We start from the raw sequence: 9,777 nt of genomic DNA on the forward strand, positions 1-9,777 counted from the left end.
TGCGGAGGGGAAACCGGGAAGGGGAGCAGTATCTGAAATGTGAATAAATAAAATAACCAATTAATAAAAGGGGCGGGGGACCGGCTTGGATATTGAAGGCTGAGTCCCCACTGCAGCAGTGTTCAGAGAGAGGACTTTTAGGAGGTGATTGGACCGCGAGTGCTCCAGCCTCACCCCTGCATCCCTGTGAAAACTTTAGGGGGAGGGGCTCACTGGAGGACATGGGTCGTCATCGGCCTATAAATCTCGTTGCCTTTGGTTGCTTTTCTGTTGCTGTGATAAAACCATGACGGAGATGACTTACAGAAGAATTTAGTACAGGAGAGTCCGTAATGATTGGTGTATGCACCGCAGCGGGCGGCTGGAGCAGGGATTACCTCTTCAGCTGCAAACAGGAAGTCGACTGAGTGAACAAGATGTGGGATAAAGTTATAGATTCAAGCTCACCCCCAATGACAGACTCCTCCCTCAGCGTCTCATCTCCTAAAGGTTCTAGAACTGTTGCGATTTCGCCTGTTGCTATGTTCTGTAATTACTAAATAAATACTGGCCACCAAGATCTGGTCGCCCCCCCCCCCCCCCCCCAGGGACAAGGAGATCCTCACGTACACCAAGTGATGCTATGTGACCTTGCTCCTTCATTTAACACTATTGGTTGACTAAAGATGCCGACAGCCTATAGCTGGCCAGAAGAGAGGTGGGTGGAGTTTCCCTTCTCCCCATTTAATTTGTTAAATACAGGTGAGGGCTGGTGCAGGATAGAATGAGGCCTGTCATTGGATGAGAAGGAAGGAGGGGTGGGAGAGAAGTTTAAGGGAAGAGGAGGAGAGGGAGAATGGGAAAATGGCCGCCAGGCAACATGGAGGCTGATGTTAAGATTCCACGCTGTACCTTTATAGGTTGTTATGAACGTTCTTAAGGGATGGATGTGTACAGAACTTTGTATATTTAGGTGGACAAGTATATCTTATCAATTGGATCAAAGGTTATTGGGTTGTGTATTTTTTCTTGTAGCGATTGAAGTGTAAGAGAGTGTGCGGCAGCTAGAGACGCTGGGCCACCATGGAATTGGGATGTGTGCTTCTGGCAAGATATCTAGTAGATATCTTGGGGCACTGTGGTCCCAGGCCTAGAGCAGGAAAAAAGACAGCATTTATTTATTTATTTATTTATTTATTTATTTATTTATTTATAATTTTACAACACTGGGAAACCTGAGCAGTTCTGAAGGACTCGTAATCCGGTTCCTCAGTTTACATTCCCTATCCTGAAAGTGACTTTCCACTTCCTTAATCTCACACTTTCAGGTCACCTTTTCCTATTCAGCAAAAAGGAAGACGGCCCTGCCTTGCTCCAGGCCATAAAAAGACATCTGGAAAGAAAGGACAACTTAAGGTCATTGGTGTTGATGTCACTATCAGCAACGAACCAGGAGGCTGACGTTAAGATTCCGCTCTGTACCTTTACAGGTTGCTATGAATGTTCTTACGTTTATAAAAATGAAACCCAGAGGTGGAACCCTGTCGAGTTGGAGTGTAAGTGATATTTACTCAGTGAGACATAATCAGGAGAGAAGATTGTCCGTTTAGTAGAGTAACGAGGTGTGGAAGATTTCAATTTACACGAATATGTTGCAAAGACATACATACATCGTGGTGAGCAATTAAAAACCTCATGCATAAAGTATTTTACATTGGCGTACATTTTGAGGCAGTCGGGTAAAACATATTTCAGAAGGAAAGGAGCATGTAAAACACTGGACCTAGAGGATAGAGTTTTTATTTTTTTAAGTGAATGTTAATATCCCCTCTTTCATTAGCTACACTTACTGCAGGTAATGCTTACGATTTTAATAGGAATTATTGTCACCACATCAGGGATTGTGTTCTTTTTTTTTTTTTTTACTGTGTAAGTTTATTTTTAGTACACGGTTGACACTTAAATGTTTGTAAGGATAAAAGGGTTTAAAAATATTTTATTAATATTTGCCTAGAATTTGGCGGAAACTGCTGATTTCGGTACATCACAGCCACCCACTACGGCTGGATCCATTCATGGGTACCAGAAGGAACCCCGCTATGGAACCAAACCTCCAATTCATCTCCCACCCTGCTCCTCACAGCAGTCTCCCAGCAGCTTCAAGTTTCCAGGACATCGGTACACCCTGTCTAGGTAACATTCTCGTAAGCCACATTGCTATTGTGAATCCAGCAAAGGATAAATTCCTCTCTCCCTCATTTGGCTGTAGAAATTCTCTCTTTAGAGACACACACTACCTTTTCCCTTCGGGAGCGCATCGGCTATTCTGGATCCTCTGCTCTTTTACGTGAAATTTTTACTCAACAACCCCGCTTTTGGAAGGAGCAAATAGACACCACCTGGAGGGCCAATGAAATGGCTCAGGGGACTGGGTGACTTGCCCCCCACCCACCCAATGGCCAGAGTTTGACCCCAGGGACCCACATGACAGAAGCAGAGACCTGAAAAGGAACTCATTGGAATTTATGTTAGAATTGAACTGATTTTAGGGGGAAATTATATGTTTAGGATAGTGAATTTTTTTTCATTTCATTTCATTTTATTATTATTACTGTGTATGTGGGTGCAGGTGAGCTTGTGTCGCAGTGTCCTTGTGAGAAAGACAGGTCAGCTTCTCAGGAGTTGCCTTCCCTCCTGCTTGCTTTTGATGCAGGGTCTCTCTTGTCTCTGCTTTGCTTGGCTCTCCAGGCTAGATGACCAGAGAGCTTCTGGGTAATTCCTGTCTCTGCCTTCTATCTCACTGTGGGAGTGCTGGGATTACAGGTGTGTCCCAACGCAAACCAACATTTTAAGAAATGGTCTCTGGGGTGGGTCTCAGGTCATTGGGTTTCCAGGGCAACATCTCTTGCTGAGATTTCTTGCTGGCCCCATAGTGGTTATTTCAGTCTATGAATCGTACGTAGTGGAGGAAACCCTGAGTGAGTGATGTCCTTAGTCACGTGATCACAGAATGTCAAGGGATTCAAAGACAAATCAGACCATGAGAAGTTGGCAAAGCTGTTACCCCTGTGAACCAGGCTCAAGAGTCTTCTCTTAGTGCTTATGAAGGGTTGATCAGTATATTCGAAGACTAGCAACTGTGGCTTTCTCCTCCTGGGTGTTTAGAGCCAGAGACTGCTGGCCTACAGAGACGTCCTACAGACACTAGCCTCTCCCTCTGTTCGTAAAAAAAAACATTCTGAGGGGTTGGGGATTTAGCTCAGTGGTAGAGCGCTTGCCTAGGAAGCGCAAGGCCCTGGGTTCGGTCCCCAGCTCCAAAAAAAAGAACCAAAAAAAAAAAAAAAAACAACAACAAAAAAAAAAACAACAAAAAAAACATTCTGAGGGCCCAGCTGCAGAAGAAGCTCTAAGGAATCCCATATGACCCCAGATTTACTGTACATGTGTCTGAGTGTCTGTCCTTCCCTTATTACCTGGCTGTCCCTAGCTAGGGTTCCAGGACACAAGTCACTTGAGCCTGGCAAATATATATATATATATATATATATATATATATATATATATATATATGTATGTATGTATATGTATATATATATATATATGATTTCATCTTTAATATGTTTTGATAAAACTTTCTGATTTTCCACAAAGGCTTAAACATATCTTTATCAGGGCCTAATTTGCTCTTAAAGCTTTATCAGTTTATATCAGTAGTTTCACTTTGCATGTATGGCTAAATAATTTTTGTTGCTTCCTAAAAACCTTCCTAGATAGTTTTTAGGAGAGCGGTGAGAAACGCTCTTGTTATTGTAGCCCAGCCCAGCTTGGAACTCTCCGTCCTCCTGCCTCAAAGTCCCGAGTGTTGGGATTTCAGGTTTGTACCACCATACCCAGACTTCACTAATCATTTTGAAATCTCTGGACTCGATGACTAATTTCTGACTTTCTTTTCATTTAAATATATATGATGTACTTTTAGTTTATATATTATATTATTTATTATATAATATGTGATAGATATATTAAATAAATATATATTTTATTTATTCTCTTCATGAATGTTCTGTGTCTGTCATCGTGGTATCTGTAAGTTATTAAGGATGCTAGTCTGATGTCATTTCCACTGGCGTTGACGTACAATGATTGTTCTTTTGCTTTTGTTTGTTTATTGACCATTGATTGTGTGCTCTGATAACACTTTTACTGGGAGCCACAAGGCTCTCTGTGCCAGTGGACACTTGACTAAAATGTTTAGCTTGATATAACCATGTCAAACTTGTAGGCAGGAGAGGGAGAATTTAGTGTTGAGTGTGTGTGCTGTTCTTGCAAAGAATTAGAGTCCTGTTCCCAGCACCCATGTCAGGTGGTACATGGGCTGAATGGTCTTGGAGTCCTTGACATTCTGTGCTCATTTAAATCACACACACACACACACACACACACACACACACACGCACACACACACACACGCAGAAAAGTACAGACCCATTTTGGGCAAAACAGAAAAGGAAGCATTTTCCAGAAGGTAGAATTGAGAATTATGAAGAATAATGGACTACAGTGCCCCCTCTCAGGTCAGCTCAAGGAAAATTCCTCTCCCCCGGCGACAGAAAACCTCTACATTTACTCTCAGAGATTTCACAGCTCCAGCCCAGATTCTCCTTTCTAGAAGGGAATAGTGCCTAACCTGTTCCATAAACATGTCTCCATTGAGTACTAGACTCATGGGCAGATAGTTTTTCCTGCTTAGTTCATAGGTTTCAAGTTCAGAACACTTCCAGACAGGGAGCACAAATCCTCCCGATGTAGGAACTGCAGCATGCCACTCAAGATCCTGAAGGTGAGCTTCGATTCGATTCTCCCTCCTTGGAACTGGGTTTGCTCCTGCAGTTTGTAAATGCCTGTAACCCAGAGGAGCTAGAGTGGAGTATTCTGTGTCTGTTATATAATTAGCAACATTTAAAAATGATTCCGGTTTGTTCTGCTTCCTCAGAGGGTTGCCTTTTTGGAGGCAGATGTTCCAGAGATTTTAGCCGATGAACCAGGGACAGAAGAGGCTGAGAAAACAGCTGGAAGAGCGGGGAGGGCTGTGTAGCTATTTGTGGCAAATTTCCTTTGTCGCTTTCCCAAGGATGGGCGAGTTTCCAGAATGTGAATGGGGTGATATCCCAGGTTTCAGAATGGGAGAACTCGAGAGTCATCTTGAGGTGCACGCATGGCCACACATTCTTTGCTTTCGACTCGTGGGTCTGAAGGTTCTCAACGCAACAGCGTGACCTGCTTCCTTTCAAGGGATGCAAGGTTTGCTTCTGTGATCAAATACCTTGACCAAACCAACTTCCAGGAGAAAGGGTTCATTTTTAGCACCCAATTCCTGGCTATGGGAGATTTATTATGGGGAGTCAAGGCAGCTAGTCACACATCACATCCCTGGGGAAGAGGGAAGAGAAACAAACACATACTTACTGCTCAGCTTGCTTCTGCTCTTAAATAATTCAGGACCCAAGCCTGGGGAATGGTACCCTCCACTTTTAGACAGAGCCCTCCTACATCAATGAAGTTATCAAGACAACACCTCCTACCCCCAACCTCCACCCCCCAACCTCGCCCAACCATGCCCACAGACTGTCCTGATCTAGACCATCCCCAGACTCCCTTCCCGTGGGACTTTACATTGTGTCAAATTGACAATGGAAACTAATAGTCAGAAGTAACCAATGGAGGAGGGAGGATTTCAGTGTGGTGTTAGCCCATAGGCTACCTAATATCCATTTGATGGGTCATTGCACACCTCTGTAATTAACCTATAATGTAGAATTAAGAGTTCTCCCTTCTGCTTTCCAGACTTGTTGCGGGTGCCCTGTCTAGGTGAAGGTGTCAGAAAAATGTAAAGCCTGCGCAAATACTTGCCTGGAGTGTCTCTTGAAACAGTTGGTGAACTCTTTGTTTACTGCCTCGAGAAGAAAACAGCGAAGAAGAAACAGAGTGAGATAACTATGGAATTCAAAACATCCGAAACAGCTCAGTGGCCACATGTGTGCCCTCTCTTGCGAAGATCCTTAAAGCTTTTGAATTTCTATTATAAGCCAACCGTTTGACCAATTAAAATAAAACCAAAGAGGATTTTTAAAGAATAGGAGTTTATTTTAATGTTGAAAAAAAGATTAGCTTTTAACGTTTTGCAACAGCAATGGTGAACACTGAGCTGGCTTAACCACTGTGGTTGCTACAGCCTTGCTAAACCACATTGTTTTCAGGCTCCACGTGCCTTTTTGAGCACACGGATGTTTGATTCTCTTCTATTTTTGGTTGGGAGCCTCGCCTTTAACGGCTGAGCCATCTCTCCAGCCTGGATGTTTGATTCTCATCTACCAGTGAGACCACCTCATTACATCCCTTTGCTGTTATTTTCTGGTAATCATGGAGAACATGCCACGACCTAGTGTCAGCATTTGGGAGGCTGGTTAGCAGCCTCCGCATTGGTTACAAGGAACGGCAACCCGCTGCTTCAGCTGTCAGCGAGCCGGAACACTGGGCCTGTGACATTGTTGGTTTTGGCTTCCCATGTGCTGTGGTATGAATGTCCAAACAGGTCAGGCAAGGCCCCATGGTAGTAGTAGGAAGTGCTGTGTTGATGCATGGTACCCCAGTAAGACTAACAATGGGGAATGAATAATTACACGCCAGACCCAGCACACCTCCTCTTATTAAATACGTGGAATAGATTACCCATCTCTGTCCTTTCTAGTTTGCGTTCAGAAGTCTAAAAGATTCAAAGTATGTTTTGAGCGCTATATAAATATCACTGGGCAGTTGTGTTCAAATGAGCTGTTATGTAATTTTCTCTCAAACTTAGAGGCTATATTTATTTAAAAAATTTTTTTAAAGCTGTACTTTATTTTTATATAGCAGTACAGTTCGTATATTAAACACCGTAATAGAATAATTAGTGCCATTTTAAACAGAATGATAAAAAGAGAAACTTTCCAGGTTGCAAAGTCCCTCCCACCAAAACAAATCTCTCTTTGTTAGTGGGTCAGTGTGACAGATGTACTCCCATCTAATGCCTATTGTCGTGACAGTCAATGAGAATAAAAAGAAAGCCCAACTTTCAAGATCACTGCCTCAAAGGGGTCTTTTGAATTGCAAAATGGTTCTTGCTACTTCCACACCCAGAGAGCTGGATTCATCCACTAGGGAGGGGATAGGGGTTGGGAGTTTGGACTGAAAGTAGGAAAAAGCTTAGCTTTATCTCCTCTCGGAGCTACAGTCTGAGCTGTAAATAAACTTCACTCTGCCTGGGACGGCCAAGTGAGCGTTCAAGTGATGTTTTACTGCAGAATGAAAACTTTCAGCAGCTCTCTTCTCTAATTCCTTCCTACTAATTGAATCTACCAAGAACATGATTTCATTTCTTCAAACTCTCTCTTGGTTACATACAGAAAGGTGACCATTTTTCCCTTCAACTTGCATGAAAAAAATCATCTCCAGTTAAAACAAGTAGCCCAAGAGTGAACGAGCATCTAATATCCACAGGACTTTTCAACCCTTAGGGTCCTGGTTCCGATCTTGAATGGATGTTTCTGTAAGCCGGAGAACCCAGTCATCAGAGATGGCCTCTTATGGCTTCGTGTCCCAACAACCTCAGTATTAGAGTTTCATTGCTGTTGTGGAAATTGGCCAAGTTCCCTGACCCCAGCAAGCTGTAAGGGACACTTCCTGATGGATCTATCCCATGATATTCATACCCTTCAGTCACATTCGAAAGCGCTGAGCCAAAACATGCGTTTACAAAGTTCCCGGATCCTCAACTGGCAAATAAACATTGTAAGAAAAAGATCAAGAGATATATTTGGTAAAAGATTTTTCTTCCCCAAAGTCCAGCATCTTTGTTGAAGAAAGCTTGGCTCGTCTTTGCTTAAGAGGAGTCAAGTTTCAAAATTTTTTGAAAGGGCATCTTTTCACATTTATTTAAAGTGCCTGCATGTGCACGCGCCCATGTGCACTCTCGCACACACACGCACACACATGCACACACGCACACGAGCGTGCCTATGTGGAAGTCAAAAAACAATTTGTGGGAGTCAGTTCTTTCTGTCACACGTGTTCTAGAGATTCATCTCAGACTTGGACACAAGCACTTTTATCTACACAGCCATCTCTCTGACCGCTAATGCATACTTCCTAAGTGTAGTTTCACATATTTTTGAAATATTCTGTGTAGTAGCCATCTTCCTGGTTTCCATCTTGAAAGCGCTGAACCAGAGCACACTTTCTAGGTACTCTTAGTACACTACTGGGGCACTTTATTTTGTCCTAAGATCTTCACAAATATGATAAGTCGCTAGCTTTGTTACCTATTGGAAGGACCGATATGGCATCTCCAAGTGGCATCGCTGTATGTCAAGAGATCGTCTGTGCTGATGTGGCCCTGTGGATGGCAGATCATCTGGTGGGCATGCATAGGTCAGTCGTGGCTTCCCCGATGTGCTTCATCTCGCTAGGACCGTTGCCTGTGTTCTCTCAGGTATAAGGGTCATCTATGGAGGGTTTTCACTGTGGTGTCTCTGTTGTTGGAGGTCATAAACAGTTAAATGAGAGGGAATGAGAGAGAGAAAGGAAAGATGTTCCTTGTATAGAATCTGCTGTATTACCTGTCGGATTATATGGCATTCTTTGATCAGTTGGACACCAGGGGTCAGGTTACGCCTAAGAGATGCTGTCTGTGACTATAGCATGGTATAGCATTGCCTATTATAGAACGAATGCATTTTCTCGCCCACTGACACAATATTTTCTTTTCCCTCCCTGACAGTGGCAACGATCTTTAGAACCCGAGCAAGGCATTCACTTTCAAGACAGATCTTGAACAATGGTCGCATCTGTTTCTTCAAAGCCCAGGCAGGCTCGGCGCTGTGGAATTCATCCTCGTATTTGAATAGAAAGGGGCATTGTTGGAAGAATAACTAGACAGCCTTTCATGTGTTCAGTTTCAAGTCTTTAATTTTTCAGATGTAAAGTATAATAAAAAGCCTTTCAACCCTTATCCCCCAACCCCATTCTCCTATAAACTTGGTGAAATCCTACATCTTGAGCTAAATGATTCTGAGAGCCGTTATTTCCTCCCGGAGCTACACTGCAGACTTCAAGCTAGCAAGATTAATGCCAAAAGGTTGCACTGTGCTATGAACAATGTCTGATACCAGAGTCATTTGTTTTAAAAAATGAGGTAACGTGTCCGAATCTGTTGTTATGGTCACGATATTTATGCATGTAAGAATCAAGTTATTCATTTCAGACTGGTAACAAGATGGCGTTCATGTACCATTAAGATAACTTATGTCAAACACTTGGCAAAACAGTTGAAGCCATTTCAATATTAATAATTTACTGCAAATATCTAGCTAGGAAAACCAGTAGACATTAATTAATGATCAATTAAGATAGATTATTTCTCCTGCTTCTCATTTGATTTTCTAATAACCAATTTGCCTTTTCCTAAAATGGATCAATAAGGAATGAATCCAAGTTGTTTCGTGCTTCCATTTTCTAATAAACTGAAACTCTTTAAAGAAATTAGCTATTCTCTTGCAAGTTGTTAATTCTTTTTTTTTTTTTTAAAGATTTTGTTTATTGTATGTGAGTACACTGTAGCTGCCTTCAGACACACCAGAAGAGGGCATCAGATCCCATTACAGATGGTTGTGAGCCACCATGTGGTTGCTGGGAATTGAACTCAGGACCTCAGGAAGAGCAGTCGGTGCTCTAACCACTGAGCCATCTCTCCAGCCCAAGTTG

The 9,777-nt window shown here is 42.7% G+C and overlaps 1 long non-coding RNA gene across 4 annotated transcripts; it reads left to right on the forward strand.

Annotated features, from left to right (window-relative positions):
* The first annotated feature begins 539 nt into the window (after nucleotides 1–539).
* Nucleotides 540–9,531, forward strand: LOC120098914 (uncharacterized). Of its 4 annotated transcripts, none has more exons than XR_005497681.2 (5): nucleotides 540–697; nucleotides 1,308–1,469; nucleotides 1,994–2,172; nucleotides 5,824–5,964; nucleotides 8,795–9,531. It is a non-coding gene; the product is annotated as an uncharacterized LOC120098914 (long non-coding RNA). The 4 variants fall into 4 exon arrangements; XR_010060806.1 differs by lacking the exons at nucleotides 540–697; nucleotides 8,795–9,531 and adding exons at nucleotides 791–899; nucleotides 5,111–5,280 and having other exon boundaries at nucleotides 5,824–6,110; XR_005497679.2 differs by lacking the exon at nucleotides 8,795–9,531 and having other exon boundaries at nucleotides 5,824–6,110.
* Nucleotides 9,532–9,777: the final 246 nt, after the last annotated feature.

The sequence above is a fragment of the Rattus norvegicus genome, chromosome 20, assembly GCF_036323735.1.
Source record: "Rattus norvegicus strain BN/NHsdMcwi chromosome 20, GRCr8, whole genome shotgun sequence".
NCBI lineage: Eukaryota > Metazoa > Chordata > Mammalia > Rodentia > Muridae > Rattus > Rattus norvegicus.